The sequence below is a fragment of the Tenrec ecaudatus genome, chromosome 13, assembly GCF_050624435.1.
Source record: "Tenrec ecaudatus isolate mTenEca1 chromosome 13, mTenEca1.hap1, whole genome shotgun sequence".
NCBI classification, from domain to species: Eukaryota; Metazoa; Chordata; class Mammalia; order Afrosoricida; family Tenrecidae; genus Tenrec; species Tenrec ecaudatus.
In genome coordinates, this window is record NC_134542.1 from 53,533,460 (window position 1) to 53,549,716 (window position 16,257).

The window sequence follows — 16,257 nt, forward strand, 5'->3', positions numbered from 1 at the left end:
AACTAGAGGGTACAGACACGTGATAACTTTAGTAATAGAGAATGCAAATACACCAAGGGACAAGGAAGATCCTGGGAGGGGTACAAGAGATTAAGGAAATGAGGTAAATACTATTCAGAGACTGGGAATAAACCCATGAATGTGTGTTTGACAAAACATATTTCTACATGTATGTTTTTATATTCTGAAACTATCTGAGCTTATGGAAGACAGAGTCACGGAAACTTCTTAAATGGAACAGAAAACCTTGAGGACATGAGTTTGAGCTTGGAAGCTCAGGACCACCGTTTAAGAAAACAACACGGCCAGTTAGGACAACGCAGCATGCAAATACAATGTTGGACATCCTATTTTGGTAAGTAGTGACTGGGCTCGTGAAAGTTTGTGGGAAGTCAGCTAAGTTGCAGCTATTGGTTTTTCGCCTCTAGAGCCCTGTGCTGTAAGCTCCAGCTGCTCCTTAGGAGAAAGCCAAGGCTCTCTACTCGCATAGAGAGTGCACTCCCAGCAAGCCACACAGAATGTGTGCTCTGTCCCACAGGGCCCCTCCGAGTTAGAATTGACGGGATGGCAGTGATTACGTAAGAGTGTAATGATGCTGCGTAGCTTTCAGCAGAGCCTCTGGCGTAAAATGAACTATAGAAGAAAGACATTATGATCTAGTTCTGAAAGGCAGCTGATGAGAACCCAGCAGACTGCAATGATCTGATCTGTAGATGATGATCATGAATTTTCCTCTGCTGTGCATGGCTTTCCCTGAGCTGTGTTAAAGCAACAGGAGTAAGAAAAGCAGGTGGCACAGTAGTGTCCTCAGACACTAACAGCAATACCAACTTTAAAATGCTAAAAATCACTCAAATTTACAAATTACTTTGCCCTCTAAAATTAAAAGGATTTTCCATAACAATATCTGTTCATGACTTCTTTCAGGAAACTAAACTGAGTGGAAACAGAACCTCCATTTTTCTGCTCTTCTACACATGCAGTGGCAATAGACACAACTCAAGTTTCTCTTCATCCTACATGTAGACTTGCTGGAGCTTCGATTACTTGGCAGATCTATTTACAGAGGGGTCCTGGCGGCACAGTGCTTATCAGCTGGGCTGGTAAGTGCAAGGTCAGCAGTTTGAAAGCACCGGCTGCTCCGAGGAAGGAAGATGGGACTTTCTACTCCAGTAAAGAGTCCCAGTCTCCCAAGTCACAGGGTCAGTTCTACCCGGTCCCACAGGGCCGCTGTGAGTCAGCATGACTCCAAGACAGGGAATTTGGTTTCATGCCCGAGAACAGAGGATATGCTGTCTCTTCGAAATTTTGAGTGGAGCAGGTAAATACTTTGTTTAGAGGCAATCTGAAGAATCTTTACATTTATCTTAACATGTTTTGCCATTTAAATGAATCAACTATTTCACTAGAACTCTACTGCCCCAGTGCCTCTGCTGCTTTTAATCAGGTGGGTGAGGCGAAAACACGTATTCTCCTGGGGCATTTCGTTCAGCTCATCTAGCCGACTGCCTCTCTTCACCTTCTGTCCCCCTCTCAGAATGTGAGCACATCTTTGAGACCGCTCCATATGCTTCTTAGTAACTGACCCTGCCCTGTAATGTTTAGATCAGGAAGGCTAACAGCTTCCTACTGCTGGCCCTATATTGAAGCACTATCTTTGAGGCCCCCCCCCCCCCCCGCTCCCTTAACCTATTATATCTTTGTTAAGAGCATTTTTAACAAGTTAATTATTTTAAAAGAGTCCTATTTTGTGCAATTTATTTATTTTTGTTTGTATCTATGACCTATACCTGCATATTACCAAATAAAATGAAGAATGTCTAAGAAAATGTATAATTTAAAGAACCCTATGCTCCCAGCAACATACTGTGTAACTATGAGAATAAATATCACCACTTTCTCACATCACAATTGCTCTAACAACCACACATTCTCTTTCCTACAATCGCTTGGAAAGAAACACATCAAAGATTATGGCCAACAGATTTTACATCTTAGATCACCTTTTCCTCATCACCAATGCTCTTTATTCTTAATCAGAGTCATTTGTAGAAGTTATATGTGCAGGAATGACAATCACCTACACTATTCAAATTGACTGTAAGGTTTAAAGATATTTAATAGTAACAAGTATTGATTGAGCCCATGGGATTTACCAGAGAATATATGGCTCTAGAGATTCAAAGAGAAATACTAACCCTTGTCTGACTTCAAAAGCTTATGGTCTCATAATAGAAGTTATCTGAATCTGAAGGCAGACTTAGTCACCAAGTATATATCAATGTGCATGGATCACATCACTGTAGAATTATGAATACTATAATAAAATTGCATCCAGAACATCTGTCTAAAAGCTTCTTTGCATTATGTTAATTTTGTACATTGACCATTTTCTTCTCAGGTAGTGCATGTGGCAACTATCTAGCATCATAAGAAATTTTATCTTGTTGTGTTTAATTATGGTCATGTCCTTACAGAAAATGGGGGGACATGTATTTCAGTAAGAACTAACCATGAATATTACTTTTATTTATAAAATTGAATAAATAATCCTTAAGACAAGATTTGAGATTAAACAAAAATATATTTCTAATGAACCAGCAGTGTCAGTATATGCATTTATGCATATTATTATAAAACTCTTTATTTTATTCTTTCTATAACCTAAGTATTTGGATAGTTCAAGTTGGCTGTATTCTTGTGAAGACAACCTGTCCTTGGCAGCAACCATCTTATTTAGTTCCACATGTAGTAGTGAACTTTGCCTTGGCTTTATTTTGATCACTTTTCTTAATTGCAAGGTAGGGCTGATTTTTTCTGACTTGAAGTTTGTAAAGGTGGAAGACAAGAATTCTCTAAAAAGAGAAATCAAAGTGAGGGGTAGGGTAAACAATCAGGAGGTTTTATAAGTGTTTATGTTGCTGATGGTCTGAAACGTAAACTTCTCCCTAATTCACAATAAAAATAAAATTATTTTAAAAGAGAGAAGCCGTCTCTAAACTCCAACATTGGGCTAGTGTAGTTATCTAAGGACATCAGATCCAAAGGACAGATGTTTTCATTGTGTTGTTTGTGATGGGCGTTGTGAGGTGCCTTTACAATCATTGCACCTTGGATATAAGTTGAAAACTGACTTTCCAATCCCTAAACACTCTTCCTTAATAGGAGTCCATGGGCAGTGCAAATGGTTAGGTATTTGAAAGGCTGACATTTCAATGCACTCAAAAGTGTCTCAGAAGACAGTTCTAAAAGTGTTGAACACCTTAGGGAACAGATCTATTCTGCCACACAGGATTGTTTGGAGTGGGAATCATCTCAAAGGCAACTCTGAATCACATCTTTAATAGAATTTGAATTTTAAAGAGAAAGACATGTATTGAACGAATGCAGTGAGAATTCCAGAATCACTTGTAAGTGACTTTCAATGTGACCTTAGTACACTATAAGCTTGAAGCTACGAGGATGATGTTTCTTTTTAATTTTAATATTTTATTTAGACAATCTCTTTTTAAAAATAATTTTATTGGAGCTTATACAACTCCCATCACAATCCGTATATACGTCAATTGTGTAAAGCACACTTAAACATTCGCTGCCCTCATCATTTCAAAACACTCACTTTCCATTTGGGCTCCTGAAATCAGCTCCTCATTTTTGTTCCCCTCCATCCCCTTCCAGCCCCCTCCCCCACAAACCCTTGATAATTTAAAAATTATTATTTTATCATATCTTACACTGTCCGATGCCTCCTTTCACCCACACTTCTGCTGTCCATTCCCCATGGAGGAGGCCACTTGTAGATCCTTGTAATTGGTTCCCCCTTTGTACCCCCACTACCCTCCTCCCTCCTGGTATCACCACTCCCACCACTGGTCCTAAGGACTTCATCCGTCCTGGATTCCTTGTGTTTCCAGTTCCTATCTGCACCTCTGTACATCCTCTGGTCTAACCAGGTTTGTAACGTAGAATTGGGATCATGATAGTGGGGGGGTGGTGGTGGTGGTGGAGGAAGTGTTTATGAACTAGAGGAAAGTTTTGAGTTTCATTGTTGCTACACTGCACCCTGAGTGACTCATCTCCTCCCCACTACCCCTCTGCAAGAGATGTCCAGTTGTCTACAGATGGGCATTGGGTCCCCATCACGCACTCCCCCTCATTCATAATGATATGATTTCTTTTTTTTTTTTTTGGGTGCTTGATAGCTGGTCCCTTCGACCCTTCATGATCACACATGCTGGTGTGCTTTTTCCATGTGAGTGTTGTTGCTTCTGGGCTAGATGGCCGCTTGTTTACTTCAAGCCTTTAAGACTCTAGCCACTATATCTTTTGATAACCGGGAACCATCAGATTTCTTCACCACATTTACTTATGCACACAGTGATAGTTTCAGGAAGGTGGGTATCATGGAATGACCATTTAGTTGAGCAAAGTGTTCTTGTATTGAGGGAGTGCATAAGTCGAGGCCCAAGGTCCATCTGTTACCCTACTATAAACCTATAAATATATGCACATAGATCTATTTCCCCTATAGTTATAAATATACTTACATATGTACATGACTCTATTTAGGCCTCCATGTATGCCCTTTGCCTCCTACTTCTTTCCTCTATTTCCTTATGCTTTCCTCTTGTCCCACTACCATGTTCAGCCTTCATTTGGGTTTCAGTAATGTGGATGATGTTTCAAAAAAATAAAAAAAGCAAACTAATAAAGCAAATTCTCCACCATCCCCCAACCCTTTTTTTTTTAGATTTGGTTCTCTCTCTCTCCACTCTGTGTAATCATGAATCTTAAATGACTAGACTCCACCTACCAGTTTGAAGCCATTAGCTTGGCAGACAAGGTCAAAATGATAATTGTAAAACAGAAAAATCTAAGAACTGTTTTTATCTTAAATAGAAGCAACAATATCATTCTAGGCCCCTCATAGTATGATTAAGCTATTGCATTCATCCTGACTTATTAACTTCTTTGCTGAAGAACATAAGATTAATTCATTTATCCATTAACAAAATGGCTTTGTTGGAAGAAGGGATTTTGGAGGCTTCACAGTGTTAGATGCTCCTCACCTCAGATGAAGATGTAGATGATATTTAGTCTGTGCCTCTCCCACTTCATGTCTCTTTTTTTGTCATTCTAAGAGCTGTGCTTTGAATGAGATTTGTTGTCTTTTAAGACAGTTAGATATTATTAACATAATTATATATGTAGAACAGTAACAGAAAATGCTAGTTATTTTCCTATTAGTAATACATTTTAATTTCTTATAAATAGATATAATCTCCCAAACTGTGCCAATACTGCTACTCCTACTTTCACACCCTTAGCTTTCGTAACACTGTCAGATAAGCAGTGAACTGCAAACCACAAAGTTGGCATTTCGATCCCACCAGCCACTTCGAGGGAGAAAGGTGAGACTGTGTGCTCTCATCATGAGGGACAGTCCCTGAAATCCTGTAGGATCATTGTAAATTGCAGTGGGTTCCACAGCAGCCAGGAGGAAGCTAATGTATAATATCACATAACTGTTTCTACAGGTTTAAATTTCATTCACATTTCAGAGTGTTTCTATCAAGAAGTAATTTCAATCGCTATTGAAAAATACAAGAATACCTTTATCTTAAATAGAAGTAATATCATCAAAGAATTACAACTCAATCACCATCTCTATTTCCGGAATCAATTCAGCTCATTTGAAAGACACTATGCAGTGGGTTCTATTAGAATGTTAGCAAATATAATTCTTCAGAGAAGGTTAAAGTATTCCAGTGAATGGTAACACACTTCAATGTGTAATTTCCTTCTAGTCATTATTTAATCAATGACATTATGCTGAGTGAACCTGTGGAAGAATCTTTTTTAACATTTATTTTCCCATTACTATCATGAATGTGTATCATTTGGAGTTTTCCTCACTACAGCTTTAAAAGCAACTAATCTCTTAATGGCATATCAGATCTGTATAATATCTTTCCCGAAGGTCTCTCATTCCATTAATTCAAGTTTCTCTTCGTGGACACAACTGCAATCTAGTAATAATATAAAAGTCTTTTCAATTTGCATGTGATCTGTCTTAAACGAATGGTTTTCTAACCGTTCAGTGCATTTTCTTACGTTCTGGATCAAGAAGTGTCTTATGCATTGTAACTATTCGTGAATGTTTGACACTTTGAGTTGGCACAAGCCAACAGCGATCAGCTTCATCTTACAATGGGAGGCTTTAACATTCTGCCAACAACAACAACAACAACAACAACAACACCCCTAGATTCCATGGTAATACCGGAAAAGCAATGAACTGGAATGTGAGAATGTAGTACTTGTAGCTAAGACAGCCCATGAATAACCTCAGTGGTCAGTAAGTAAAGAATGCTTAAGAGGCACGTCTCATTTATAATGAAATATTATGTAGTTCTTAGAAATAAGGCAAAACATTAAAAATGCTTGAAAAATTGGATGAAAGTACACTTTAAAATCATTTAGTCATATTTACACAATGTAATTACATAATCTATATTAGTAGACTAGAAATTCCAGGAAATATATTCAAATTTTTAACATTCATCCCAGGAAAGTAAAAACAAGATAATTTAATTTTTATGTTCCACCACGTAATTTTCAGACCTTTTCCCCTTAAAAACAATGACAAAAATGAGACTTACTGCCCTCAAGTAAATTCTGACTCACAGACACCCTATACAGAGCAGAGCTGCCCTGTAGGTTTCTAAGGTAATAGAACTTCATGGGAACAGAAAGCCTCATCTTCTCCCCAGCTGAGTGACTGGTTGATATGAACTGCTGACTCTGTGCTTAGCAACTAAATGTATAAATCACAATAGCACCAGGGCCCTTGACTTACTAGTATGCTTTAATGTGACAATAATGATTTACAGTGAAATTTGAAATATAAAAATATGATATATTTTGAAAATGAACTGAACCCTCATTATGTGGATTTCCCAATCATATGTTCTTATATATTCATGCCAGGTCTCCTCATGTTTACAATATCTAACTTTACTTTCCATGACCAGCCCAAGAAAAACTCTGTGTTAAACAAATTTGTGGATTTAAGTCAGGCCCAATCAGAATAATCTTATAGTCAACTGATTTGGGGATTTAGTTATCTCTATATTTCCTTCCTAAGGAGAATATAAACTAATTGAATATTGGGGGATATGTATACAGCAGTGACTGGGAACCTCGACAGACTCCCTATAACCCTGCCTTCCAGAAGGAATAAAGCAAGATAATGCTTGTTTGTTTTTTAAAGTATTACTTTTAAGGATGAAAATTCATAGATAGTATGATAAAGTGTGTGGGTGATTTTTTATAATCAGGTAAAATCAGGGCAACCAGCCTTCCTATCAATTATGTTAGGAGTTTTAGTATAAAACCAGGAATTATAGTTTTAGTCATGTGGGCTATAAATCTCTTCAAAGAACTTGGATTTGCCCTTGCTTCTTGAGAGATAACCTCTAAAACCCTGGAATTTCCCCAGTGATTGAAGTGTACTTGTTATCCAAGAGTAATCCAAACTTGATAGGCTATGCTAATGAGTCAATATAATTAGGCTGACCATCACAGAAAGACTCTGTGAGTGTTATCAGTTGACTCTCAGGAGAGAAAGGTAGGAATCAATCACTCATAAGTATATCATGAGGTAAAAAAGACCCTTAACAAAGAAGCTCCATTTGGTTCCTCGTGGCATATGTTATAACTTTGTTATATAAAATATTCGACAATCCTTCTGTCATATGTGTGGTTGATGATTGTTTTAATAAATTCAAACCAATTTCAAAATTTACCTTAAAATTGTAGAATGTTTAACTATCTTTATAAGCTCAAGGTGAATTAATTACAGTGTGACAACTATGCATTGGGCTGAGATCTAGGCGGTCGGCAGTTCGAAATCAATAGCCACTCCACGGAGGCAACTGAGACTTTCTACTTCCCTAAACAGTTATAGCCTCAGAAACTCACAGGGGCAGGTCTCCCTTGTCCTATGGAGCCTGAAGGAGACACTACTGAGATGATGGTAGTGAGTTTGGTTTGGAATAACCAGTCATCATAACTATTAATGGTAATACAACCATGAATTCAGACATTTACCACTTTCTGATAAGAGCACTCACTAACACTGAGTCAATTCTGACTTCTGGCAACCCTACAAGACAGGCAGAACTGTCCCCGTGGATTGCTGAGACTTCAACTCTTTACAGGAGCAGAAAGCCACATCTGTACCCTTTGGAGGGCCGGTGATGTTCCGGATGCGAGCTTGTCCGTCCAAATTAACCATTACATCAACAAGCGCTCTCACAATTGGCTTCTCCCTATGGGAAGCAAAGAATGCAACCACCTCTTATATATGCGCAGAATCTGCATAAAAGAAAACAAAACCTGCATCTGTAAAACTGAAAATAACTCCTCATGGCAAGACTTTCCATACGTATTTCTTTCTTTGAGAGACTTAGGAAGAGGTAGGTGATAAGGACATGTTGAATGTAAACTTTTATTTCTATAGGCTTATTTCCCAAATTAAAAAATCTATATCCTATATTGCATGTCCTATATGTATATATTTACAAATGAGAGTAAACAACCAGCTCCTTTTCCATTCCATCGTATACGCGGTGCAGTTTAAACAGAAGCACAGTGATTCAGAAGCTTGTCCCCCAATATCTCTTAGTCTTTTCATTCTATCTCTTCACATTTATACAGACTTCTTTGTCTTTTGTTAAAAAATGCAATTAAAAGCAAATAACTTATCATCTCTCCAGTTCTTAGACAGGGATGAACTGGTAAATTTACATTAAGAAAACAGAGAGTGATCTGCTTTTTTGGGGAAGGTATGATTTTTTCAAATGGTGATAGAACACATTTTCAACAACAGATTTCACAGTAAAGAGCTATTAAACAGTAAATTAAAGTACAAATACCAAACCTTTTTGCCACTCCTACCTTTTATGTTCATTATCAACATGACTTCATTTTATTTATGCAGCTTCTGTGGCCGGGTACCATCAAGTCCGTTTCAACTCACGGGGGTAACTACGCACAACAGTACAGACACCGTCCAGTCCTGCGCCATCCCCACAGTTGGATGTTTGAACCCCTTGTTGCAACCACTGTGTCAATCCCTCTCATTAAGAGTATTCCCCTCTTTCTATGACATCTACTTTTCCAAGCATGACGTCCTGCTCCAGGAACTAGCCTCTCCTGACAACATGTCCAAAGTAGATGAGACAAACTCATGCCATTCTTTTCTTTAAGGAGAATTCTGGCTATAGTTTTTCAAGACAAATTTCTTTGTTTTTCTGGCAGCCCAGCTTTCAGTGTTCATCGTCAACAACATAATTCAAGTGCATCAATTCTAACGTTATCTTTCATATTCATATCCAGCCTTTACATGTACATGATTGAACATACATGCTTTAGGTCAGGTCCAACTTAATCCCCAAAGTGAAGCCTTTGCTCTTGAACATGTTAAAGAGGTCTGTGGAGAGGATCTAAGGTAATACTTAGATTTACCTTTGTAATAATTAAAATAATTTTACAGATGTAAGATTCCAAAGTTCAATAACATCAAGCAGTGTTGTAAAATTGCTACCACAATCAGTTTCAAAACATTTTATTTATTCTTAAGCTCCTTGATATTTGCTCCCTTTTATCCCTCCCTCCCCCACCACACCCCCAGGAATCACGATTATTGTGATTATTATCGCCATATCTTACATATCCAATATAGCCGCTTACATACAATTCTGTTGTTCAATCCGCCTGAGTGGGGTTTTATAGTCATCAGTGCTATCAGCGCCCTATTCCCCCCGTCTCCCCTTCTCTTTCTGTAGGTGTTGACTGAGGAACAAGTAAAATAAAACCCTTGGGAATTTCAATCTTCTCTGCATTGACCATGACTTTGTCTATTGGTCTTACTGGAAAGTTTACCAAATATAAAAACACACTTGCATTCAAATGTCATGGTGCAAGCATATGCAAAGTAAAAATTAGGTGACTTCCTAATGATCTACCATTCTTTATTATTTAAATGTTACTAATCTTCCTTAACCATATGGTTAAGTATGATGAATTTTCAAGGACAGACATAAACAATTTTTTACATGCCGTATTAAGATACCTGACACAGGGTAAGGGAAAAAAAGTGGAGACCCACACAGAGCACACTCCGTGTACCATAACTATATCTTGCCCTAGGGACTACATTTCCCAGAACACCTTGCTATCCTAAAGCCAACTATTAGAACAGCCTGCTCAGGTGGAAGTTCCTGAGCATTTCCTGATTGTAAGAGTCTTTAAAAATCAAGAAAGCTGACTTTGGCTCTATTGGTTGGTGTGAGAGTTACATAATCTAGGGTTTATTTGAGGGTTGAGTGTGTAGGGGTGGAGTCTAGCCTGTCAATCCAGATATAGCCAATGCATCCTCTGTGTGGACATGGCTTTCTCCTGAGGATTCTGGAAACTCCCGAATTTCCTCCATGGAGGTGGGAGACACTCTCTCTCTATGTTCGCTCCTTGTGAGACTCTACTCACTCCCTGGGAGACATTGCAACTGACAACACACATAGAAGTACGATAGGGCCCTGAGATGGAGAAGCCATGTGGAAACCTCTGCCAGCACTGAGATGCTTCCACTGCCACTGGATCCACAAGACTTCCCACCCACTGGCCTGTGACCTTCCTGCATGTGGTGTCATTGCATGTGTTTCATAAATCTGAAGAGGGCTTTATAGATTGGTGTAGTACTAGACATTTGGACTAATATTGGGCTTATGGACTTGATCCAGACTGGGCTGGGGTGCTTTCTTAATGCTCAATTGTTCTTGTACATAAAGCTCTCTTTCATATACACATGTAAGTGTCTATGAATTTGTTTCCCTAGTCCACCCAGACTAACAGAGTTGGGTGGTGTTGTCTTCCTCCTAGAAGGTTCTAATAAAATTCGCTCACATTCCCTAAGCCTTCCAAAAGTAAATCTTTCTCTTGGTAAGGCAAGAACCTAATTCCTGTAACATAACTACATTTCTATGTGGTTTATGATTCACATTACTGTTTCTAAAGAATAATCAATAACACAGTTAAATCCTGTTTATAGCCATCCAATAAGTATTTACTAAATGCTTATTATTAATCAAAGAGCTTTGATGGCTTCATGATTAAGAGTTGGCTGCTAACTTTAAAGTCAGCAGTTCAAACCCTCAGCTCTGAGGGACAAAGATGGGGCTTTCTATTCCCAGAAAATGTTAGTTTCAGAATCTCGCAGGGGCAAGTCTATCCTATCCTACAGTTTCAGCATCAACTCTATAGCAGGGTTTTATTATTCTGGGGGCCCTGGTGGTAAAATGGGTTATGCATGACCCAATGTTTCCGACTCAGTGGTTGTTCGACGGGACAAGCATGAGGGTAGCTGCTGCCCGGATGAGTTCAAGTCTCAGGAACCGGGATAATCAATTCTATGGCATTGCTATGAATTGGAATCAACTGTGCGGCACTGTGCTTGGTCTTCAGATTCCTATTATGAATCAAAGAGAATGGAACTGTTGCATCCTACCAGCACTTGTCTGTCGGTTTGTCATACTGTGTTGTGTGATGCTGTGATATTGCCGCAGGGCTTCCAGACTAAGAAGAGACAATAAAGAAGAACTCAACCCCTGACTTCAGTGGAAGGAGCCGCTGAAAACCTTGTGTGTAGCTTGGAAACATTTTCAGACACTGAAGGCCTAAAGAATGGAAACAGATGTTGTCTGATAGTGCTGGGGGATGGGCTCCTCGGGTCGGGGAGCTTTCAAAATGTTGCTGAGGAGGAGAGGATTTTCCAGGTGGCATCAAACACGGTCATGCGAGTCAGGTAACACCCGTACAAAGGGGGCCCTCTGGATTTTCACACGCGGATGGAGCACATTCAAGGTACAGGTGGATCTACTAATGATCAGAACTTTGAAAGTTCAAGGCATGAATCTAGGAAGTTTGGAAGTACTCAAAAACAAAATGGAACACAAATATCATATCCTATGTATTGGTGGACTAACATGGACTGGCATTGGCCATTTTGGATCATAAAGTCATAGGGTTTGTTATGTTGGGAATGACATAATCAGAAGCAGATGCACAAAGAGAAGCAATGCAGTGAAAGTGGCACTAAGAACGACACGCAAGTAGGGGAGTAATCAAAACACCACTAAAACCACAAAAAGAGGGAAATGAAACCAAACATAAACGCAGCAAAATGACAATAATAAGCCCACACATATCAATAATGACACTGAAAGTCAGTGGATTAAATGTATTAATTAAAATCCATAGAGTAGCAGACTGCATTAGAAAACAAGCCCCATCTTTCTGCTGTCTACAAGAGAATTTTAGCTCAAAAATAGTCTTAAAATCAAAGGATGGCAAAACCTCTACCAAGTCAATCATAAAAATGAAGGAGTAGAAATATTAATCTATGATAAAATAGACTTCAAGGCAACTAACATGAGACCAAAGTGAACACTACATAATTATTAAAGGAAGAATATGGCATGAAAATATAATCTTTGAAATGTTTTTATTGTATTGGTGTCCTATCTGATGCTATTGTTTGTCTGCTATTGTTGATTCTATCCATATATGAGGGAGTTAGTTTATTGTGCCAACCTGACCAATAAACACATGTGGGGCTAATTGCAGGGCGGAGGGATAAATGGCTCAGTGAGCCTTGTCTTTCTAGTTCTTGGGTCTCTTGCTTTGCGATGGTCGGACCAGGGTGCAGCTGCCTGAGTCAATTCCCTGCTTCAGCAAGCAAGGCTCACTTCCTACAAGACATGCCCAAGGAGAAGCTACATGGGCCTACCCTGATGCAGCCCTGGGTGCTGGAGCAGACGTGTGGAGATCCCTGCCAGCGCTGAGATGCTCACACATTCACTGATTTGGCTTTCCTCCTGCAGTCGGCATCATTATGTATGTTTTGTGAGATGGAGGAGGGCTTTGTGGATTGGTATCGGACATACGGGTTAATGTTGGACTTGTGGGCTTGGGCAGCACTGGGTTGGGATGTTTTCTTGATGTACTCTTAACCTTTATAAAAAACTTTATCTTCTACATGAGTTTCTGTGGATTTGTTTCTTTAAAGCACCCAGACTAACACAATATTGATATGATTAATATTTTTTGTAAAGCTAGATTTATTTTTATGAGTTCCTTAATTTTTTCCTTGTCTGGAAATCTTTTCTTTTTTGTATTTGAATGATAATTTTGCTAGATATAGCATTTTTGGTTTGCAGTTTTAAAAAATTTTTCTTTTTCAGAATTTTATATATGTCTCTGCATTTTGTTTCCCTGTCTGCATCCTTTCTGCTCAGAAGTCTGAACTTTTATGAGCTTTCCTATGTAGATGACTGCTCTTTAGCTTCTCTAAGGATTTGCTCCTTTTTCCAATAAACTGAAGAGTTTGGTTATGAAATGTTGTGATTTTTCCTTTCAGCTCTATCATACTTGGGATCCTCAGAGATCCTTGAATAGTTATATTCTCCTCTTTTTGGATGTTGAGAATATTTTTTTCGATAATGTCTCATACTGTTTCTTCCTGTAGAGTTTGTGGTTTCTTCTTGCTCTGGGATCCTGAGGAGACATATGTTGTTTCTCTTGATATTGTCTCACATCATTATCAGGCTGTCTTCTGATTCCTTAGATATTTTTGGTAATAGCTTTTCTTGTTGATTTTTTTGGATAGTATCTCTTGTTTACTTGTAATCAGAGTGATTGTCTTCTAGTTGGCTAATTTGAATTTCCTTTTTTTCATTGAATTTCATTTTCTTTTCCAGATCTTTTACTATGTTGCCTAATACTAATATCTCATTTTCATATCCTAGGATCCCATTTGTTTTAAGGATTTTGGTTGATCAATTTATTTAATTGATTTTGTGACTGTTCTGCTTTTGAAAGAACCTAAATTTCTGAATTCTGTTTCTGCTATTTCCAGGGCCTCTATTTGAGAGGGTTTAGGTGATGTTCAGTTGTGCGTTTTGCTTGGTTGTTTTTTCTTCAAGTGATTGGATGCTGTTTGCTCCGCATGGTGCCACAACTATTATTGCTGGGTGAGCTTCTGGGTCATGCAGAGGTATTTGGTTCGATCTAATGACGTGGGACATCTAAATATGATGGAAAACTATGGTGGTGAGATGGAGAAAGGAAAGGAGAGTTCTCGGTAAGGGGAGAAGTGAGAGATAAGAAGAAAGAAAATAAAAATATTGGCACTAATTGCAGGGATAGTGAATGATTTATTTGGTTCTTCTGTCCAAAAGCTTTAATTCCCACCAAACAACCTTCCCCATATGGGTCTGGTAAGAAAGTTGCAGAAAATACTGATGGGATTCATCTGTGAGGAATTTTGAATAGGATTCCTTGGAAGGTCATCCTGCTGTTTTTAAAAGGCGCCTTCTGAGAAGCATGAAGAGGGATCTCATTATTAGTAAGAATTAGGAGATTATTAAGGTCTCTGGACTCAAGGACCCTGTGCAGTGAAATTCTTTGATCCAGGTGACAGTTATCCTATCCGAACAGCAGTACCAGATCCAGGAACCAGAGCCTGGAATACAATAGTCGATGTCATAACGCTTGAAGCAAGTTATGATTAGTGCGCTTTTGTGTAGGAGGCTAGCCTAGGATTGAGGTGCCTCCCTCTGGGAGTTAATTGGGAAAGATGCACTTGCTGACCCTTGGAAGTAGAGCTGAGTGCCCTCAGAGTGAGGGTTAATTGAGCGGGTTACCTCTGGACCCTTAATTCAGGGAGCTGTGTTTGCTGACCTGTGAAGCTTGAGCTGAATGCCTTCCGATTGAGGTCTGCAGCAGAGTGGTGTGAACCTTTGGGCGTTTATTAGTAGACTCGAAACTTTGTAAAATGTCCCGGTGACAACCACCCCGAGCATTTCTCGTTGCCATTACAACTAGTCAACTTCCTCAATAAACCCTTTAATCATGAATTTTGAGGGTGAGTTTTGTGTAACCATTGCAATGGATATTAGAACCCAAAGAAGTAAACTGGAGATCATTAATTAAGAGATTATACTATTTATAGGCAGCCAACAGAATTGTAAAAATAATGGTAAAATATTTTCAAGAAGTTTATTCAGAATTACTAGGTTTCATGGAAATATGTTTCTGGAGTGAAAGGAGAGAGGGTACAAAGAGATAATAGGTGGATGCAGAGGAAGAGGAGGGACAGAAGAGAGAAAAGAGGGAGGAGACTTGGGTGTGGCTTGGGGATGGGTACCTGAGTTCTACAATGGAAGTGTGAATGTGGGTGTTGTCTGTGCACAGGGTTGGGGAATGGGGGGAGGAGGTGATGTACCCGTTGTTTGGGTGGGTGTGCAGGAATCTGAAGGCCTATCTGGTTTTTTAGGGGTGGGGGAGATGTGTATTTTAAGGAAGCCACCAGAAGAAGTGAGAAAGAACTAGAAAAATATGATAAAGGAATTAAAATAGAACAAAAGCACAAAAACAGAAGACAATAAAAATGTAAAAAAATAAATCCACCTGTGGGTTTGTGTTCCTGCTTCTTTGGCAGTGCCACTGTGGGTTTTGTGTGTCATGTAGGGTAGGCTGGGAACATGGGGGGCTCGGGGGTCCACGGCACTGGATAACAAAGGAGGAAGAAGGAAAAATGCAAAAAGTGAGTAGTGAGGATGTCTGGACCAAGTTGTCCACGTGATCAAAACCAGCAATTCAAGACATTTGGCTGGGTAGGTTGTCTTAGGGGTGATGGACAAATCAGCTGTCTTAGGGAGCAGTGTGGTTCACAGAGGCAGCTAGAGCCAATGTTGATGGTAAAGGGGAGTCTGGGGCAGGTGTGGATCCTCTACCACTTAAAGAAACTTGGATCTAATCTACTTAACTCTTAATTTGAATTTCTTACTGCTATGAAGTTCAGGGTACCCCTCCGACTGGAACCTCTTTTACCCATCTTGTTATCTCATGGCTGTAGTCCCTCATCTCTCAAATTATTTTTACAATATGAAGTCATAACTCCTCAGTATAAAATTCTCATATATACAGTACATTACTAAAATGGTCAAGTGATCATATTTAATGAACCATTCTGTAGTATTTCTTCTTATTCATACTTAAATCTGGCATAATTTAGAATATTCTGACAATTTGTTGAGAACAATCTTGTCAATGCCTAAAAATAAATATTTTAATTATTAACAATGCAATGGTTATAGCAAAGTGTATTACTGAGTGAAAATGTCCATTTTATGG